We start from the raw sequence: 19,024 nt of genomic DNA on the forward strand, positions 1-19,024 counted from the left end.
GAGCTACTCTCCTTGATAATGTCTTGGGAGACTCACCAAAATTTTAGGAGGGCAGAGAGCACCTGGGAAGACAGAACCCTAAGCTCAAGGGACTAGGGCTATCATCCCCCTGTAATGTAAGAAGTTCTTTCAGAAAGGTTAGAACCAAGAGAACCGGTGGAGGGCACAGTGCAGTAAGTCGCTACAGACTAGAGGGGCCCCTGACAGATATTTGGGGACAGCATAAGCATCTCCAGGGCCCTAAGGGAAGGGTGTGCAGTGATGACTGAAGGGAGGAGACTTGTGGTCAAGATTAGAAAGGAAGTGTATAAAGGTGTATTTCATTGTTTTGCTCTTTAGGAGTTTGCAACCACAGTACTTGGCACATACATTCCAGCATCAAGATGAAGTTAAGGTGTCAGAGTCCTCCATGGGCCCCATGAGGGATTAGCAATGCCAACCAAATAGATCCCTCAGCCGTGTCTTCAATACTACCAATATTTGAAGGGAGATTCCTAAGATGTGGGCGCAGCACTCTTTTGAGGAGAGAACAAACTCCAACTTGACCCCTTGTGCTCTGTGCACCTTTTTCCCAGTCTTCCTCCTCTCCTGGCCTCCTTCCAGAGAAGGAAACCACTTGGTTCAAGCTGGCAGGCAAGTTGGGCCTTTCATAAAGAGCATGTCCCACAAATGGGAGCCACGAGCTACATGTGGATCTCTGTTGCTGTCTAGGAGCAGTTTCTGGAGAATTAGAGGAGCAGTTGTAAATGTACTAGCCTTCTCACTTGCTCTCCAGCCTTCTGGTCATAACCATAAGAATACTGACTACTTATGCATGGGATTGCTCCATAGTGGATTATTGTCTTTTTCCCCAAGCGGGATGAGTACACACAAAAACAGGATAAAAACAAAAAGTTCCCATCATTGTTTCATAACTAGCAAAATGTAAGACACATTATCTGCTTGAGCTATGGAGGGGAAATATCCCCATGCTGGTTGGTGCTGGTCCCTTCTTCCATATTTCGCCCTCCTCACTGTACTTCCTCTTCTTGGAAAGACAGCATGAGAGAGAGATAGGAGGGAAGGAGCCCAGGGTCCATTTAGGTTGACATGGAAACAGGTACGAGACTGTGAGGCCCTCTTTATTGAGAACACCTGTGTAGCTGCCCTTATGAGGACTAGAGACCTGATCATGCCAATCATTGTTTTTAATGTAAGATGTATTACACCTATGACACTTCTGGGCATCTCCAGCATGTTGGTCCCATGAACGAGACAGGGACTTCAGAGCCCTAGAAGATTCCTCTTAAGGGAGCACAAAGCAAGTGTCACCATCTTGGTCTGGAAACCAGGCCAAGACTTTGGAGTGAAAGAGGCGTGGCATGAGCCCAGTGTCTGTAATAGGGTCTGCCCCTGTCCTGGCTTGGTGCCCAGGAGGAGAGAAGGAACTGTAAAAATGCATGTTAACTGCACATGACATTAGGGACATGCTTTCTGCCTTAGCAGTCTGGAAACACTTCAGAATGTCACATGGGGAAGGAGACATTCTCCATATTTTGTCACCAGTGCCTGGGGGCGGGGGATGGCACTGGAAGGAGCATCTGGTGCTGATTCTGGTGTTGGGGATGCATATAGGACAATTCCTGAGGACTCACTGTCCTCCACTTGGTGGATCTTAAGTCAGGTGGGCTTCTGGGACCTTCCGTTCACACGCTTACAAGAGCTACAATGGTCATCTCACTTCTCTTTTGTATGCAGGGATGGACTTTACAGAAAATTTGCTGTACATGTTCTTATTTGCTTCTCCTAACCAACCACAAACTGGAAGCAAGCACAGCGATGCTTTGCAGAACCAAGAGGGATTAGACTTGCCAACTTCAAGGCCACATCAGCTCTGTCATCCCAGGTTTTGGGGCTTAAAGGTCCACTGTGGGCCATTAGTTAGATGTGCTTCTCAAACTGGGAAGCCAAGATGCATACATGGCCTGGGGCCCTCTTCCCTACCTATGGTTCTGAATAGGAAATAAGACAGTAACTATGGAGAAGAAATCACCTTTATTATTTTGAGGTACACAGTCAGGCACACAGTTTATAGGGAGAGACAAACTGCCCTATTTTATGAGCACAACGTTGGGTAAGCTTACCTAACTCAAGATAGCAGGGCTGGACATTTTTCCAGATAAAACTAAGAGTATAAAAATGCAACAGAAAAAACAAAGGGAAGAAGAAAAGCCTGGGTGACTGTTACCAGGCAGGGGAGGTTTCACTGGGCAGTTTGTCATTTCTGTAACACAATACTTGAGACGGGCTCATTTTTTAAAGAAAGGAGAATTGCTTGGCTCATAATTTGTGGGGTTAGAATTCCAAATGGTATCAAAGAGACTCTGACAAGAGCTCCCTCTTAACCATATCACCTCGTGGTAGACTGCATTTGTGGGTGTATGTGTACATGTGAGATGTCATCACAATGTGGAAAGAAAGTCAGAGAAAGATTTGTGTTTCTCTAAGTTAATTTTCTATTGCTGTGGTGAGACACCATGACCAAGATAAATTATAAAGGAAATCATTTGAGGGCTCACAGTTCCAAGGGGTCAGAGTCCAAGCCCAATACTGCAGAGAGCATGGCAGCAGGCAGGCAGGCATGGTGCTGGAGTGGTAGCTGAGAGTCTTTATAAGATCCAGGCGGAGAGAGGCTGGGGAGTGGTGGGAGGAAGGAGAGTGAGAGAGCCATAATTGGGAAGGGCTTCAGCTTTTGAAACCTCAAAGCCCACCCCAAGTGACTCCTCCAATAAGACCACAGCACCTAATTCTTCCTAAACTATTCTACCAACTGCAGAACAAGCATTAAAATATGTGCACCTATGGGGGCCATTCTCTTTCAAACACCATAGTCTTGCATTTCCATTTGAAGGCATGCACTCAGTGACCTTAAAACCTAACTCACCAGGTGCATTTGTTAGAGACCCATGACCTCAGCACTGTTACACTGAGGACTAAGTCTCTAAAACTCTTGGGCATCCAATGAGCTGTATAAGGTGTACAGTAGTCCCCTTTAGCCACAGTTTTATCTTCCATGGTTTCAGTTACCCACAGTTAACTGATATATGAAAATGCTAGATGGAAAATTCCCCAAATAAATGACTCATCAATTGTAACTAACTTATATTACAGCATGCTTATCTATTTTATGATTAGTTATTGTTGTTGCCTTCTTCCTGTGTCTGATATGGCAATGCAACTTTATTGTGGGTGTTTGTGTATATGGAAAACATAGTGTGTGTAGGGCTCAGTACTGTTCTCAGTTTTGTATCAATAGGGGTCTAGAAATGGTATTCCCTGCAGATATGGGGGACTGCTATACAAAGATGTGCATGTGTGGAGGGAGAGAAGGGGGAGAGAGACAGAGAAAGAGACAGAGACACACACACACAGACAGAGACACACAGAGAGGTAGAGAGAGAGAAAGAGAGAGAGAGAGAGAGAGAGAGAGAGAGAGAGAGAGAGAGAGAGATTGGGTTGCCAATCTTTGGAGCAGATAGTACTTCACAGTCATATGGAAGCAGCTGTGAACCGTTCTCTGAGCTCTGATGCTCCCTAAATTTGTGTGTGTGTGTGTGTGTGTGTGTGTGTGTGTGTGTGTGTGTGTATGTATGTGTGTGTATTGAAACCAAGACAAGGCTGACACAGACACAGTTCTTTATCGAGTAGCAGACAAGTATTCACCACCATGTGCAACAACGCATGTGTGGGGTGCACACAGGAAATAAAATGCAGCACTTGTTTTCTGTGAGCTTGAGGTTTATCTAGGGGGCTGTGGAGCACAATGAGATGAATGCATTCAAGAAGATGTAAGCAAATGTTTCTGATCTGTGTTTGCAGAAGGCTCTATTCTGGCTGCTCCTTGAGGTTTAGCTTAAATATATTGAGTGAATAGAATTTTGACCAGCAGAGATTATGAAAAAGATATTCTAGGCTACACTGTATTTGAGATGTGTTGATAAGTCTAGCCTTTCTAATGTTCTCTTTCGTCTCTGTCTGTCTCTCTTCCTCACCCCATCCCTCCCTTTTTCTCTCTCTGTGCGTGTGTGTGCGCGAGCGCGCGCACGCGTGTGTGCGCGTGTGCGTGTGTGCGTGTGTGCGTGTGTGCGTGTGTATGTGTGTGTGTGTGTGTGTGTGTGTGTGTGTGTGTGTTCTGAGTAGCAGATGCCTGTAGACATTTCTGAGGAGTAGGAGGAAAGAAAGATAAAAGAGACAGCTCAATTGAGCAAGATAGATTATGGTTACCTTGGGAGAGGCTTCTAATGCCAGGCTACGGAGTTAGGCCTTCACACAGAAGACAGTGGTGGATGACTGGTTTTAAGGAAGGGAAGGGGAGCTTGGATTTTGAGAAACCTTTCTGGCAATGCATGGATAATGTACAGAAAGGTAGTCAGACACTTGTGAAGGAGTCTTGGCTACTGCTGGATGAGGACTAAACCAATGAAGAGGAGTTGGGAATGAATGTGAACGGATTCACTTAGGAGAGGCAGAACCTGATTCCAGGTAGCAGAAGTCATTTTGGCTAGGGAGGGAGGAAGTCCATTGTGCGTTTACTCACACAGCTCTATTTTAACAGTAACTTCTCCATCAGGTTGAACGGTCCTCTCTGTTCTGCTCCCCTCTGGTTTGTTGAAGGCCGAGAGTCAGAGCTTTCATGTCTGTGTGCCTGCTGATTCAGCCCTGGTCGGTGAGGACAGTACTCAAACGTCTGTGACAAAGAGGTGATCCCCGGAGCATAGGCTGTGTTATACAAACTGCAGGAGAGAGGAACTGCCTGCTGCTATGTGGTTCTGGCTACTATGGGAGTCAAACTGCAGCATACAGGAATGAGGCTGGAGAGCCATGTGGGAACCTCACCTGAGAACAAGCTATGGGGGAGTGTCTCATCAGCGCCACCTACCTGCAGAGGGAACCCTGTTTGGTCCTGGGGTTAGAGAGGACAGGGAGCGCCTCTCTAGCTGAGGAAAAGGGCTGTTAAAAGATTCCTGCTGAAGGCAGTACCCGCTTTATCTGCTGCCTAGCCCAGGAATCCTGTCACCTACTGCCATCACAGGAGCCACGGCTGTATGTAGAATTTATCTTGGCCTGTAGGCTTCTAGGGTTGCCAACGGGGGCACTTGTTTGACAGGGTAAGGGGTTAGGGCTAAATATTCTTTCCTTTTATATTGGATGTACTTCTTACTTTTTATAAAGGGAATTCCATGTAAAAAATTATAGAATGTTTGAAAATCCATGAGATTAAATAGGTAAATAAAAACAATTACCCTACCAGTAAAGGCAGCTGGTGACATATTTCATGCCTGATAGGCAGACTGTCTTTTGCATGCATGGAAGGTACTTCTTTCTTTCTGACTCATCAAGGAAGTGCCACTCTAGACAGCACACCAGGCTGCATCCATTGCCAAATGCAAAGTGCTTTGTGTTTCACCGGGTTGTTAGGATTCCTGTCTGCATTCATTTCTAGACATTCAGAATTTTTCCCAAGGCCCTTTCATCTTCCACCAGACCAAGACCAATAGAGCTCAGTCCAAAGGGAGCCAGATCTCTAACACAGCAAGTGACAAAGGAGGGTCTGATCAGTCCAGGGTACTTGTTTCTCTAGTGGCCACATGCTGTCACTTCTCAGGTCTAGACGGTCTTCATGCCCCTTACACAGCAGGCTTAGGCTCCAGAGGGACAGCTCTCTCTGTTCACACATTCATTCTCAATTGTTTCCCGAATACTGCTGTGGTTCTTGTGGCTGTACTGGGAGGCCATTGCTGCTTCCTCCATGAGCTATCTGGTCCATCTGTGCAAATCTCTGGCTCCAGTGAGGACCCAGGGACCTTCTCACAGCTGGTACATTCAGAATATTCTGTGGCAGCAGAATATGGTCAGGGATAATCTTATTTCCTATAATGCTTAGTTTCATCAACCTATTGGATGAAGAAACCCCTAGAGCATAAGGAATCACACCTTTGAGCATGTCTGTGAGGGTGTTTCCAGAGAGGGTTAATTGAGGGAGGAAGACCTGTCCTCTAAGTGGGTGATGGCAACCTCCTGGGCTGGAATCCTAGTTTAAATAAAGGGTGGGGACAGCTGAATACCCATGTTCCCCTTCTTTGATTACTGATCCATCAAGATGTGAGTAAGTGACCTCCTGCTACCATGGACAAGAGCTGGTTCCACTGACATGCCTTACCTTTCAATATGGACTGTATGCCATGAACTGTTAGACAAAATAAACCTTTCTTTCCTTTAATTGTTTTTTTTTTGGAAGGTCTTTGGTCACAGCACCAAGAAAAGCAACTAATATGTCTTAGTTACTTTTTTGATAGCCGGGACAAAACACCATGCCAAAGCAACTTATAAAAAATCCCATGTAACTTGGGACACACAGTTCCAGAAGGTTAGAGGCCATGACCACCATGGTGGGAGCATGGCAGCAGGCAGCCATGGTGCTTGAGCAGTAGCTGAGAGCTTACATCTCCATCCATAAGCACAAAGCAGAGAGCTGACATGGGTTTTACGAAACCTCAAAGCCCACCCTCAGTGATCCACCTCCTAATCATTCTCAAACAGTTATGAAGACGAAGCATTCAAGTATATGAGCTTATGGGGGGCATTCTCGTTCAAGCCACATAACACATGTTCCTTAGTTTAAATATTGGGAAAAAATGTATAGGAATCTATGTTATTTCCTCCCCAGGAGAGTCTGGTTTTTTTTTTTTCGTGAGTTGGTTCTAGTTTTTGGTCTTTAGAAACTATATCTTCATAGAAAGTACTACGTGTCAGCTTACAAAAAGCTTGATCACATTGCTTTTCAAGGAACAGGGCAGAAAATCAGGATCTTCTGTAAGATGGCGAGATGGACAAACCCCGAGGAGAACTGTTTGGATGACTAAAGTTATTGGGTCTGTCCATCTGGGTGGAGAAATGAGAGACAGATTTAAAATGCCAAACATTGCCTCACAGGGCATTGGTGAAGACCCCAGCTTAGCTCTTTGAATCATCCATTTAAAAAGTGAAATGCTTCCAAATCTCAGAGGTGAGGACTGGATCTGAATAATGATTTTGTGTATGCAGTTGAGATATTTTCCTTTCAAATATATCTTTCAGCCTATCACTTCTTGCTACCCGGGCCCAGGTTACTGGCATCACTCATCTGAACAATTGCAATCACCTCTCAACTATTTTTCTCTGCTTCCACCCTTTCTTCTCCAGAGAGTCTCATCCTCATACAGCATCCAGAGCCAGTTGCTCACAGTATTCCAATGCCATCTGACAGCACGCCACAGCAAAGTCCACGCCACAGCAAAGTCCACGCCTCCTCCTGTGGATCTGAGGCCTCTGCCCTGACCCCTGTGTGTGTCTCCAATTTCACCCTCCCCTCTCCAAGACTGCAATTCTTGGTCTTCTTCAAATGGCCTGCTTCTTCCTCAGGATCTTCACACAAGCTCTCCCCTCTGTCTGGAATGTCTCTCCTCCATTTCTTCACAAATTCATTTGAGTATTTTTTCAAAACCCATGATTTTAGAAAGCACTTAAGAAATAGACACTGCTTTCTGCCCTCCCCTCCCCATCATACTTTATCCCTGAATCTTGCTAAGTTCTTCTATTACACTAAACATTTTATACATTATTTTTGGAGATGCTCGCTATCTAGTGAGGCTGGCTTTGAACTCTCAATCCTTTTACCCCAACTTCCCAGGGATTATGGATAAGTGTCATCACTCCTCACCCCAAATTTTATACTTTGTTGAGTTATTTTTTTTGCATGCTGTCTCTTTATAGCATCACAGCCTATCAAGGTGTTTTCAAATGCAACAGATGCATTTTGTATGCATGCATGAATGAACAAGTGAATGAATATGAGGTCGTTTCCCAAATTTATGGAGATGGAACATAATAAGAAAAATCACTTTTTGTGCTGGATCTTTCCAGGATATTTCTTGGCTACCTCCTGAAGTTTCTAGCATTATCTGTAGAGAAGACATTAGGTATATGTACACACACACACACACACACACACACACACACACACACATACACATATGTAAGTACACACATACATATACACACATACACACATACCTACATACATGTGGTGATATATTGTTTACCCTAATAAAATTTGCCTGAAGATCAGAGAACAGAACAAGCCACTAGATTAAATATAGATGCCAGGCGGTGGTGGTACACACCTTTAATCCTAGCACTTGGGAGGCAGAGATCTGTCTGGATCTCTGTGAGTTCAAAGCCACCCTGGACTACATGAGATTGACTCAGTCTAGAAGAGAAACAGAAATAGAGCCAGGCAGTGGTGGCACACACCGTTACTCCAGTACTTGGGAATCACACGCCTTTTTTCCCAGCCCTAGAGAGGTTGAGACAGGAAGTGATATGGCTGGGCAGAGAAAGGCATATAAGGTGGGAGGAGACAGGAACTAGAGGCTTTTCAGGCTGAGGGTCCTAGAGGTAAGAAGTGGCTGTGGCTTGTTCTTTTGTCTCTCTGATTGTTCAGCATTTACCCCAATATCAGGCTCTGGGTTTTTTAATTATAAGACCATTTATAAATTCATGCAGCACACACATATATACATATACACACATACATACACACCACATAAACACACACATATATACATGCCACATAATACACATATACATATACGCATGCACGGATTAAGAGATACAAGGTACATTATTTTTAATTTATTGCTTTCGAAATTCATGATCTGGACCATTCATGGCCAGAATCTTTTCTACCTTTGAATGTTCCTTCTGCCCCTCCTCCAAGGGCTAGGTAATTTGTTGCCACAGTTAAGGTAAATTCTTCAAGAATAATTTGTTGCTGAAAAAAATCACCTGGTGTCCAAATGATCCATCTCCTTCGGGGAGTTCCCCCCAAGGCCTCTAACTTTTTAGATTTAAAAATAGGAACAGTTAGCAGTCCTAGCAGAGTTTGGCCAGATGGTTCTCTTCCCTGTGACATGGGCTGGGCTCATCCTCTCATCCACAGTCAGTGGGTTCCTACAATAGGCTGAGACAGCCAAGCCTTCCCTCACAGGCATGGTTCCTTGATAGCTTCCGTGGAGCATTCCAGCTCCATGGAGCTAACTGAGCTTCCTCACAGCATGGTGGCCTCAAGGTAGCTGGACTTTCTGCATGGAAGCTGGCTTCTGAGAGGGTCCTAGCCCAAGCCCTGAGTTCTAATCTTGACACTACAACTTGACCTTTATAGCACTGGGCAAATGATTTCAGTTCCTCAGGCTAGTCTTCAGCACCTATAAAATGGTGACAGTAATATATAATCCACAATGTTGCTGTGAGGGTTCCAAGGGACTCCTGTGTGAGCAGACAATGAAATCCCAGCTCACATGACCCGGGAGTGTGCCAGGGTCAGGGGGAGAGTAACTTTTTATTCCTTCCCTTCCCACTTACAGTGGAGAGGGATACCTGAAGAAAAATGTGGTATTGGAAAGGTGATGGAAAAATCACCATTTCAACATTCAAAAGACATTTTGTATCGTTAAGGGTTGAATCCACACTAGAAACTCAAGTGAAAGGGCCTTTAATGGTTGTTGAAGATAAAAACCCAGGACAGACAAAGGGCTCTGAAAGTGTCCTGTATAATGAAGTGATTAAAAAAAAACAAAAAAAAAACAAAAACGTGTTCTTTAGCCCTGGAGCTTAGAAATGATGGAGGATGAGAGAAAGCGTACAGGGAGAAGGTGTAATACTAGGTACACAGCAGTCTGGGCTAGGATCTGAAAGAGGAAGGCCAGATGTTCTTTGTGTGGCAGGAAATGGCAGTCTGTTTCCTTCTTCTGCTGTCACCAATCCGTTAGCAAAAGGTTTTCTGTTGGTGCTACACGGAGGCCTAATTAGAAGGGGGCAGGATTGAACCTTCAGTGGAAGAGGGACGATGGCGTCTCAGGAGGAAGAAAGAAAGAGGAGCCAAGATGTGAGAGAACCACAGGAACTTGAAGAACATTTGAACCTACCTTAGAAACACAACTTGTTGGGAGGCTGGAGAGAGAGCTCATGGTTAAAAGCACTCGTTGCTCTTGCAGAGGACCTGAGTACAATTCCCAGCGCTCACATAGTGGCTCAGAACCAATCATAATTCAGTTCCAGGAGATCCAGCACCCTCTTCGGACCCCTGCAGACACCAGGCACACACATGGTACACATCCATCCATTCAGGCAGCACATTCATACGCATAAAATAAAATAAAATAACATAAAATAAAATAAAATAAAAATCTGAAACCAAGTCCCATTTTAATGTAGTATGTTAGGTTAGGTAGGGGCTCCAATTATTTCACTGGGGAAAGCTGACCCCAGGAAGTTGGTAGAAGTGGGGCTTTTCTGGAGATGTGACTAAAGAAATCAACTCATTTACAGCTTCCTGTAAATGTTGAGGTCTACTGTTATTATTTAGAGTTCACACAACTTGTCAAGGGAAATTAAGCTTACCGTGGCAATTAGTTTTGGAGCTCAGATTTGCCGCACTAAGACTTAAGGTCTTTACTTTTCCCACTACACCACATTTCCTTCAAGGATGGTGTATTTGGTTCTAAGAATTTGTTTAGAGTATTAAAGTCAAGCTGGTGGCAGCTTGCAGCCAAATTAAATGATGACACACCTTAGGTTAGTCAAAGCAAAGCAGGGATCATCTTAGGGCTGGCTTAGGATTGCCCAAATGTTCTTTTCCTTGATTATTTTGGGGTCAAGTCTCTAGGCATTAGCTGGCCGTAAAGTCTTTTCCTGTCTCAGTTCTCTTTTAAAAAGCTGTTTATATGCTAATTGTACCCTCAGCCGAGGGTCTATCATCTCTCAAGTAAATAGTGACCATAATGAGAAAAGAAAGCGAAAATGCAAATGAGAGACAGCCAGGTCCGGGTGAGTGGGTGAGCAGGAGCCAGCTGAGCAGAAGCGTAAATTCCTGCTCAGAGCCACATGACCTCATATCTGAACTCACACCTTTATTTTTATTTGCTCTGGCATAAGACGCTTTCTTTGCATTAGTAATGACATTGTTAATGTTTTATCAAGCATGGAAGTCATGGTCACTTTGAAAGCCCTCCCGAGGTAGTTGGAAGACTTATCAGTATAGAAGCAAGCTCTGAGTTGGAGACAGGCTATCATCTGTCCTTGTCAAATGTGCTGAGAATCCCTTGGGGGGTGTCGGAAAGTGAGTTGGTGACACCCAGTCATGTGTGCCCCCAGAGAGCAGAAAGTTCTCAATTCCTTTTTCTTCACTGAGATCTGAAAGTCTCCCCCTCCTCTGCTGTCCTCACTAACTTCCTTGACCATTCTTCCATGTTCCATGTGACACCACTTCCAGATCTTCAGCAACCCTCATGGCAAAGCTCTTTGTCCCTCCAAGCCACACTGCCCATTTATACCATGTGTTTTCCTTCTGGCCACAGATCTCTGCCCATTTCCTGCTTATTTCCCTCCATTCCTTGTTGATTTTTGAGATCACTAACGTCAGTCATCATATTTTATTTCAGATGTGATACTAGGATTTCTTAGCATTTGTCAGATACACAGTCCAATAACCTGGTCTTCAAATTCCTGGGGAGTGTCCTTCATTTCTGTCCCCTTCATTCAGCCCCTGATAGGACATTGCTCCAGCGTCCTGGTCTCCGATGACAGTTTTCTGTCTTTACGCTACATCTCTCACAACACTTGGCCTCCTTGATATCCTGACTCTTGATCACTCCTTTTTCTCATGCTTTATCAGTGCCTTTATGACTTTAACCTAGAGCCCAGGGGTTGTGCAGAGATCTGACACTCTTTCATGAGTGCCTCTGAGACTCTAATCACCTGTCTCACCTCATGGTGGAGGCCCCTTCTAGAACGATGGTACTGTTCTTCTTCATCTTTGTTCCTTTGCCTGAATATGGGACTGTCCTAGGAAAACAGATTCTACAGCATGGGGAGAAGTGTATGGTTCCCCATCTTAGCTTGATTCTTATGCTAGCCAACAGTTTTTAAAGGCTGTTCTGGTCTCAAACTTATGATCATTTTGCTTCTGCTGTCCAGAGTGCATGGACCACAATGCCCATCTCTGGCAGTTCTTTTATTTCTTTCAGTGACTCTCAATTCTTGTCTGTTTCTCCAACTCTACAATCAACCCCTGTTCCTTCCATTTCAAGATGTAATGAAGAAAGTTAAGTATATTTTCTTTTTCTGCTTATAATTTGTGAATAACTGGGGTTATCACTTTTAGTGGCTCACCTGACAACCGTATCCACTATCCTTTCGCTCTCCCGTGTAAAACAACTCTGATTATGTAGCTTGCAGGTTCTTGCCTACTCCAGCGGATGTATCATAATTTTTCCAGCCCACTTATAGTTCCTTCGTTTCCTTGTCAGGACCTGTCTTAGGCTTTCAAGGAAATCTTGACCATTGAATTAAGGTTCCCTTGGAGAACTTGAAGAAAGTGCTTTTCCTTGACAAATCGGAGCCCTAAAAAATGGCTCTTTACTCTGTCTTCCAATATTGTCCTGTATAGACTGGAGCTTCTCATCATGATGGGAGTAGATGATTTGATGAGGATGCCAAACATGGAATGAACCTGAATCTTAGGGTTGTGATTAAGCCATTGGATTACTATAATCATTTCTCTCTTTGACTTCTTGATACGTTAGATGATACAGTCTCCTTATTGTTTAACTTCTTTGTATTACATTTTATGTTGCTATGACAAAAAGCATCTTCAATGTTGCAGCAAGCTTTCCTCTAGACCCCTGTGGACTCCCTCTTCTTTCAGCTCTGCTCTAGATCTTATTGCTTCCTACCTTCCTGGAGCTTGTTGAATATTGACCCCTCTCCATTCTGTGTCTTCTACCTCTCCTCCTTTAAGTCTGTGAATGTACTCAGCTTGCCTCCAGTGTTAAAAGCTTCTTACGAGCTTAAATTTTCCAGTATTCAACAAATCTCCGTTCCTTAAGTAAACTTTTTGAGCAGGCCTACTTTCTGATTGTACCTCTTTATTTTCTTTTTAAGTCACTCAATTTAGTTTCTCTGGCCCATGATTGCTTAACCACTACATCAACTGGGATGTTTAAATCTTATGTTGCTGTACCTCTGCTGCATGATGCAAATCATCCAACATCGTCAGTGAGTGAACTCCCATGCAGCAACCACGTTCTCTGTTACCTTCATCTTTGTAACTCTTCTTCAGTTCTCCTGTGGGTGGATGTCCTGCCTGCTCTTCTCGTCTCTTAAATTTGGGGTTGTTGAAGATTATGCCATGGGTTCAGTTTGCTTCTCATTCTGAATATTCACCTCACTGGTTTAAATTGCCCCTGCCTTTCTGAATATGCTCTCTGAATCCCAGGCCTTTGGCTGACTTTCAGGATCTCTGTGGGGTGACATGCTAAAATTTTACAACAGGAAGCCACTTGGTTTCCTTAAACATAGCACAGCTTCCTCGTCTTTCCCCCAAATTTTTCTTCCTTATATTTCTTCAGTTAGATTTGTGGCCCCATCATCTACTAATCACTTAAGGAAGACACTTAAGTGATGGAGGACCATCCTGAACATTAACTTTTCTTCCTATCTCTTCCTTCAATTCACTACCACATACAATAGTTTTTCCTTGTATAGAGTTCTCAATTCTACTCCCATCTCTTCATTTCAAAAGCTGCCTCTCCAGTGTCAGCCCCCTACTTGTCTTGTCTCTTAACCACATAATAACTTCATTGTTACGTTCTCTGTTTCCTTTTTCAAATGTCTCCAATGCATGCTCCACAGTGGAGAAAACAATGGAGGGCTGCTTCTTCACAACCGGGTTTGATGATGATTATTTCCTTGACTGAATTATGTCAGCGTCTTCCCAGGTTTCTTGACAGAGTAAGTGAGTGTATATTAGTATGGCATAAGAGTTTTCCACCAGCAACAACCCTTTTCTTCTGGTCTGAATCTTTGTTTCACAGAATTCATATATTGGAAGCATAATCCTCAAATTCATATTGCTAGTATTTGGAGGTGGAACCATTGGGAATTAGTTGAGCCAAGAGGTATTTGTCTTCCTGAATTGATTAATTAGTAGATTAATGAGTTATTGTGGGAGTGGCTCTCCCATAAAAATCAGTACTTTGTGGCTTACTTCCTCTCTGTCTCACTATGCAATGCCTTTGCCATGTTATAATACAGCAAGAAAGTCCTAGCCAGATACAAAACAAATTCTAGAACCATGCAAGAGAGATTCTCAGTCTTCAGAATATCATTGGCCATCTAGCTGAGACTAAGTGAAGAACCATGAACTAAATAAATTTCTATTCTTTATAAATGATCGGCTTTGTGGCATTCAGTACAACATATAATGAAAGAAGACATCCTGCTTGCTTATCTATGTTCATCTGCTGTAACCTGGTTTCACAGTGTATTCTTCAGCAAAGTAGTTTCTTTTGCTTCCTATGCATTCCATATAATTCATTTATCAACATATAACCACACATACGCACACTACTTGGTCAATCTAATTCTCCAAGTTGAATGCCATTTCTTAATTCTATCATAATTCTCTGTCTTTTGAGAGATGCCTTATTACTATCTGGCTGCCAATTATTAGGTCACAGTAGGGATGTATGCACTTATGTGTGTGTGTGTGTGTGTGTGTGTCCTTGAGTGCTTGTGCCTAAAGAGGCCAGTAGAGACCATTGGCTCTTCTGGAACTGAAGTTATAGGGGGTTCTGAGCTGTGTGATGTGGGAACAGATCTCAGATCTTCTGCAAGAGCAATAAGTAAACTCTTAACCACTGAACCTTTTACTAATCTCCCCTTAATATCCATCAAATGAGTTAATGGATAGATAAACATTTTCTCAAGGGCATTCAGGTGTGGTGGTATTGTGTCTCCCAAAATATCGTGCACCTTAATAAACTTATCTGGGGTCACAGAACAGAACAGCCACAATATTAAACATAGAGGATAGGCAGTGGTAGCACATGCCTTTAATCCTAGCATTCCAGAGGCAGAAATCCCTCTGGATCTATGTGAGTTCAAGGCCACATTGGAAACAGCCAGGCATGGTGACACATGCCTTTAATCCCAAGAAGTGAGCCTTTAATCCCAGGGAGTGATGGGAGAAAGCACAAAGATATATAAGGCGCGAAAATCAGAAACTAGAAGTATTTGGCTGGCTAAGCTTTTAGGCTTTTGAGCAGCACAGTTCAGCTGAGAGTCATTCGGATGAGGACTCAGAAGCTTGCAGTCTGAGGAAACAAGATCAGCTGAGGAACTGGTAAGGTGAGGTTGTTGTGGCTTATTCTGCTTCTCTGATCTTCCAGCGTTCACCCCAATAACTGGCTTCAGGTTTGATTTTATTAATAAGACTCTTTAATATTCATGCTATATTAAGGATCCTAGATTCATCTGTAAATTCAGGCTCCTTAAAGTTTGAAGAGGTGCCTGTGACTTATGCCTACAAAGCTCTTACGCTCTGATACTGTATTTCCCATCCTGCCATTCTTCACATTTGTTTTTGTCACTTTTCTGGTATGAATGAAAGTTTCTGGTAAGGACCATACCTCACACTGAACCTTTTGTAAGGCTGGTTACATGACTAGAACTCTGGTGATTGTGGAGAGTTTGGAATGTTGCATGCCAAGAGTCAGATTCCCTTAGGTCACCTTTGGTTCCTGTAACAGTTGTTTACTCTCCTCCTCTGTGTGTAAGCTAACATCTTTATAACTATTGGGCAAATCCTTTGGAATGCACGAACACAGCTTCCACCAACCAAAATGCTAAGAATGTAGTCAGATAGTATTCAAGGCCCATGACTGGTCTTCAGGAACCTAGTTATCTGATGTTTCCACTGATGTATTTGAAAGGTATCTTGATTTTGTTCTTTTTCTCTTACGTTAGAAACTTGATGAAACTATTAGTAAGTTGGAACATGAAATTTAAGATAATGTGAATCTGTACTCCCAGGCCATGGGCATATATCTGGCTTAAGAATAAAGTATCTTTATCCTCTTTGAGGTGAAAGCTGTGTTGACACTGTCATGGGAGCCTAGACAGATTTCTTCACATATCCACACAGAGGAGATAGTGCAAGCAATTTGTGATTCTGAAGTTATTTACAGAAAACCACCATGAATGTTGTTCCAGTTGTCTTTTGTCTCCCTATATTACTCATTCTCTCTCTCTTAATACCCATGGCTGCTGGATGAGAAGTGATCACTCATCAAGAGAGAGAAATGTTTGGATCTGCAGGAGACTGTGAGACAAAGGAGTCACTTTGAACTTCGCTTCTTCTTGGACTTCAAGAGTCCTGCATAAGGATAGAGTCTTGTCTAGACTGGAGATGTCCCCACCTCTGTGCTACTTCCCTTTACCACATATAGCCTTAGAGCTCTCAGCACACAACTAGGACCTTTTCTTTCCTCCTAAACACATGTGAAAAACTGAGAGTAAGTTTAGTTCTTGGCAAAGTGGAGTACCTGTACTCACGTGCATTGTCTTATGCCCCTTCCCATCCTTCCTGAAACAAGAAAGAGGAGGAATCTTTTACCAGTAAATTAGCTGCAGAATTCTAGATAGAGAAGTGGGAAATATATGGGAAAGAGGGGCTTTTGTTTGTTAATGACTTCAGGCTATATTAGAAGCGATTTTCTACCAATCTGTTTATTAGGAAAGGGAGAATTTGTCTCTGAGAAGTAAGTTTTAAGTGTTTCCTGACTTCTTGAATATTTCTTCTCTTTTTCCCAATCATGAAAATTTCTCAAAGCAACCAGAGATGGATGGAGTAGTAGTGGAAAAAAAACATCAGGGGTTTTGCTTGTTTGTTTCAGAAACTTTCAAATGTAGGCTTTACATGAAGTGAAGGAATTATTTTAAACTGGAAATGACAGTGTGAGGACAGGAACACTTGCTAATCAGGGACAGAGGTTTCTTCCCCTTATTTACCGCAGACACATGAATCACGACTATGTCTTTCCAGATCAGGGAGGGCCTCAGAGTCACCTGTTGATGTTTCCATGTGTGCTTTGTCAGGTGGCCTGACAGTCCCTGTGAGCTGTCCGACTCCTTTCTCCCTACTTTTGGGACACTGAAGTGGAAATGCCCAAGAATGTACTGTTGTAGATGTTGGGGCTCCTAGGCCAGGTTCTCTTAGCTATAGGGTAAAAGAATTAGAAAAAAATGCTAATGGAGACTTCATAGGTAGAGACAATGGGTAGAAGAACAGCATCCAAGATATAAAGGGCTGTGGACTTCAGAATGGAGCAATGGGGCAGGGAGGGGGCTGGTGGGAGTCTGAAAGAGCTATTTCTCTCTTCCTACACTTTCTTTACCTCATTTCTCTCAAGAAGCATCGGAAATTTCAAAGGTGAAAACATGATGTATTTTGCCTAAGAAATTATTTTGTCTTTGAATGAAGGAAGTTATGATCATATAAAAGTATTCAAAATCAGTCAAAAGATGAGTCATGGGTAATAATCTCCTATATCCCTCACTTATGAGGTCCATAGGTTCTAAAACTGATTATCAAACTCTCTAACTTGTGAAGCAATTGTAATTTACATCTCAATATTTTAGCCAAGAACTAAAATAAGTTTGGACTATTTTCACTCCATTCATTTATTCTGAATAAAATACTAATACAAAGAGAGACTGATTAATAATTAGCCAAGGGCATCTTAAAAGGGAAATGGGAGAGGAAAATGAGACACTAAAGACAAGCTCTACTGAATTCATTACTTGTAGGTCCTAGTGAGAAAATTTAATCAAGGCATGAAAGGGAATAAGGCTGCAGAAAAATATGAAGCTATAGATTGAGCTGGGCACCTCTAAAACCTAGTGTTTAGGAAACCAAGTCAAGAGAATCACAAGTTTGAGACCGCCTGGGCTATGCAATGAGACCACAGTTAAAAAAAAAAAGAAAGAAATATCACAGTAGCTGAGACAAGTGAATGTGAAAACCAAATACTGGCAATCTTTGTGTTCCTGTCTACCAATTTACATGGAAGTGAAAGCTTGACAAATTAGTTAAGCATAAAAACAAATCAAGAATATTGAGGAGCTAAAGTTGTACAGAATTAAGTAATCAAGAGACCTGGGGTCTAGTTCATCTCAACCACTCACTGTAGAGAAGTGAATTTTACTTCTTTGTAAAATGAGGTGGTATTTCTGTAGCATCTACTTTCAAATTTTAAAATGCATGTGCATCACCCTAAGCTTTGCTGAAATATGGATTTTCATCTAGTGGATTGTGGGAGGCTAGCTTCCACCTTTTGAAGGGTTCTTATGAGAGAGGGACAAGAAAACTGTAGATAGAGAGACTGAGTTGACGAGATGAAAGACAGAAACACAGGATAGCTTCGGGAGGGCCTGGATCACTACCCAATGGCCTTTTCCATTTATTCAAAAGGGCTTTTTATAGCAATACCAAGGGGAAGGGCAAAAGATCTCCCCCTTGTTAGATCAAAGCACACTGTACAGCCAAGTGCAGACCCTTCCAAACACCTGGTAACCATGTCTGTAGTCAAATCATCCCCTTATGCAGCCCTGCTGGGTAAAGCAAGCTTAGATTCTCTGACTCTGAGTAATTTGGGCTTCCACAGTGGATTTAGGGCTAACTTGAGAGGCATATGTCTTTCTGTTTTTTTAAATTGTTTATTTCTATTTTACTGGTGTTTTGTCTGTATGTATATCTGTGTGAGAGTGTTGGATTCTGGAGTTACAGATAATCGTGAGCTGCCACATGAGTGCTAAGAATTGAACCCAGGTCCTCTGGAAGAGCAGCCAATGAACTTAACCACTGAGCCATCTCACCAGCTCTAAGAGGCATATTTCTAATAAGCCTTTAAATATGCCAGTGTTACTAATCTGCCAATCATATTGTGTTAGTTACTCTATATTGCTGTGAGAAGGAGTGGAGATTTATCTTGGCTTATAGTTTCAGAGGTTTTAATTCATAGTCATGTGGCTACATTGCTTCTGAGCCAATGGGGAGGCTGAGCATCATAGTGGGAGTGTGTGATGGAGCAGGGCAGCTCATCTC

This window comes from Peromyscus eremicus, chromosome 15 (assembly GCF_949786415.1).
Source record: "Peromyscus eremicus chromosome 15, PerEre_H2_v1, whole genome shotgun sequence".
In the NCBI taxonomy this organism is placed as follows: domain Eukaryota; kingdom Metazoa; phylum Chordata; class Mammalia; order Rodentia; family Cricetidae; genus Peromyscus; species Peromyscus eremicus.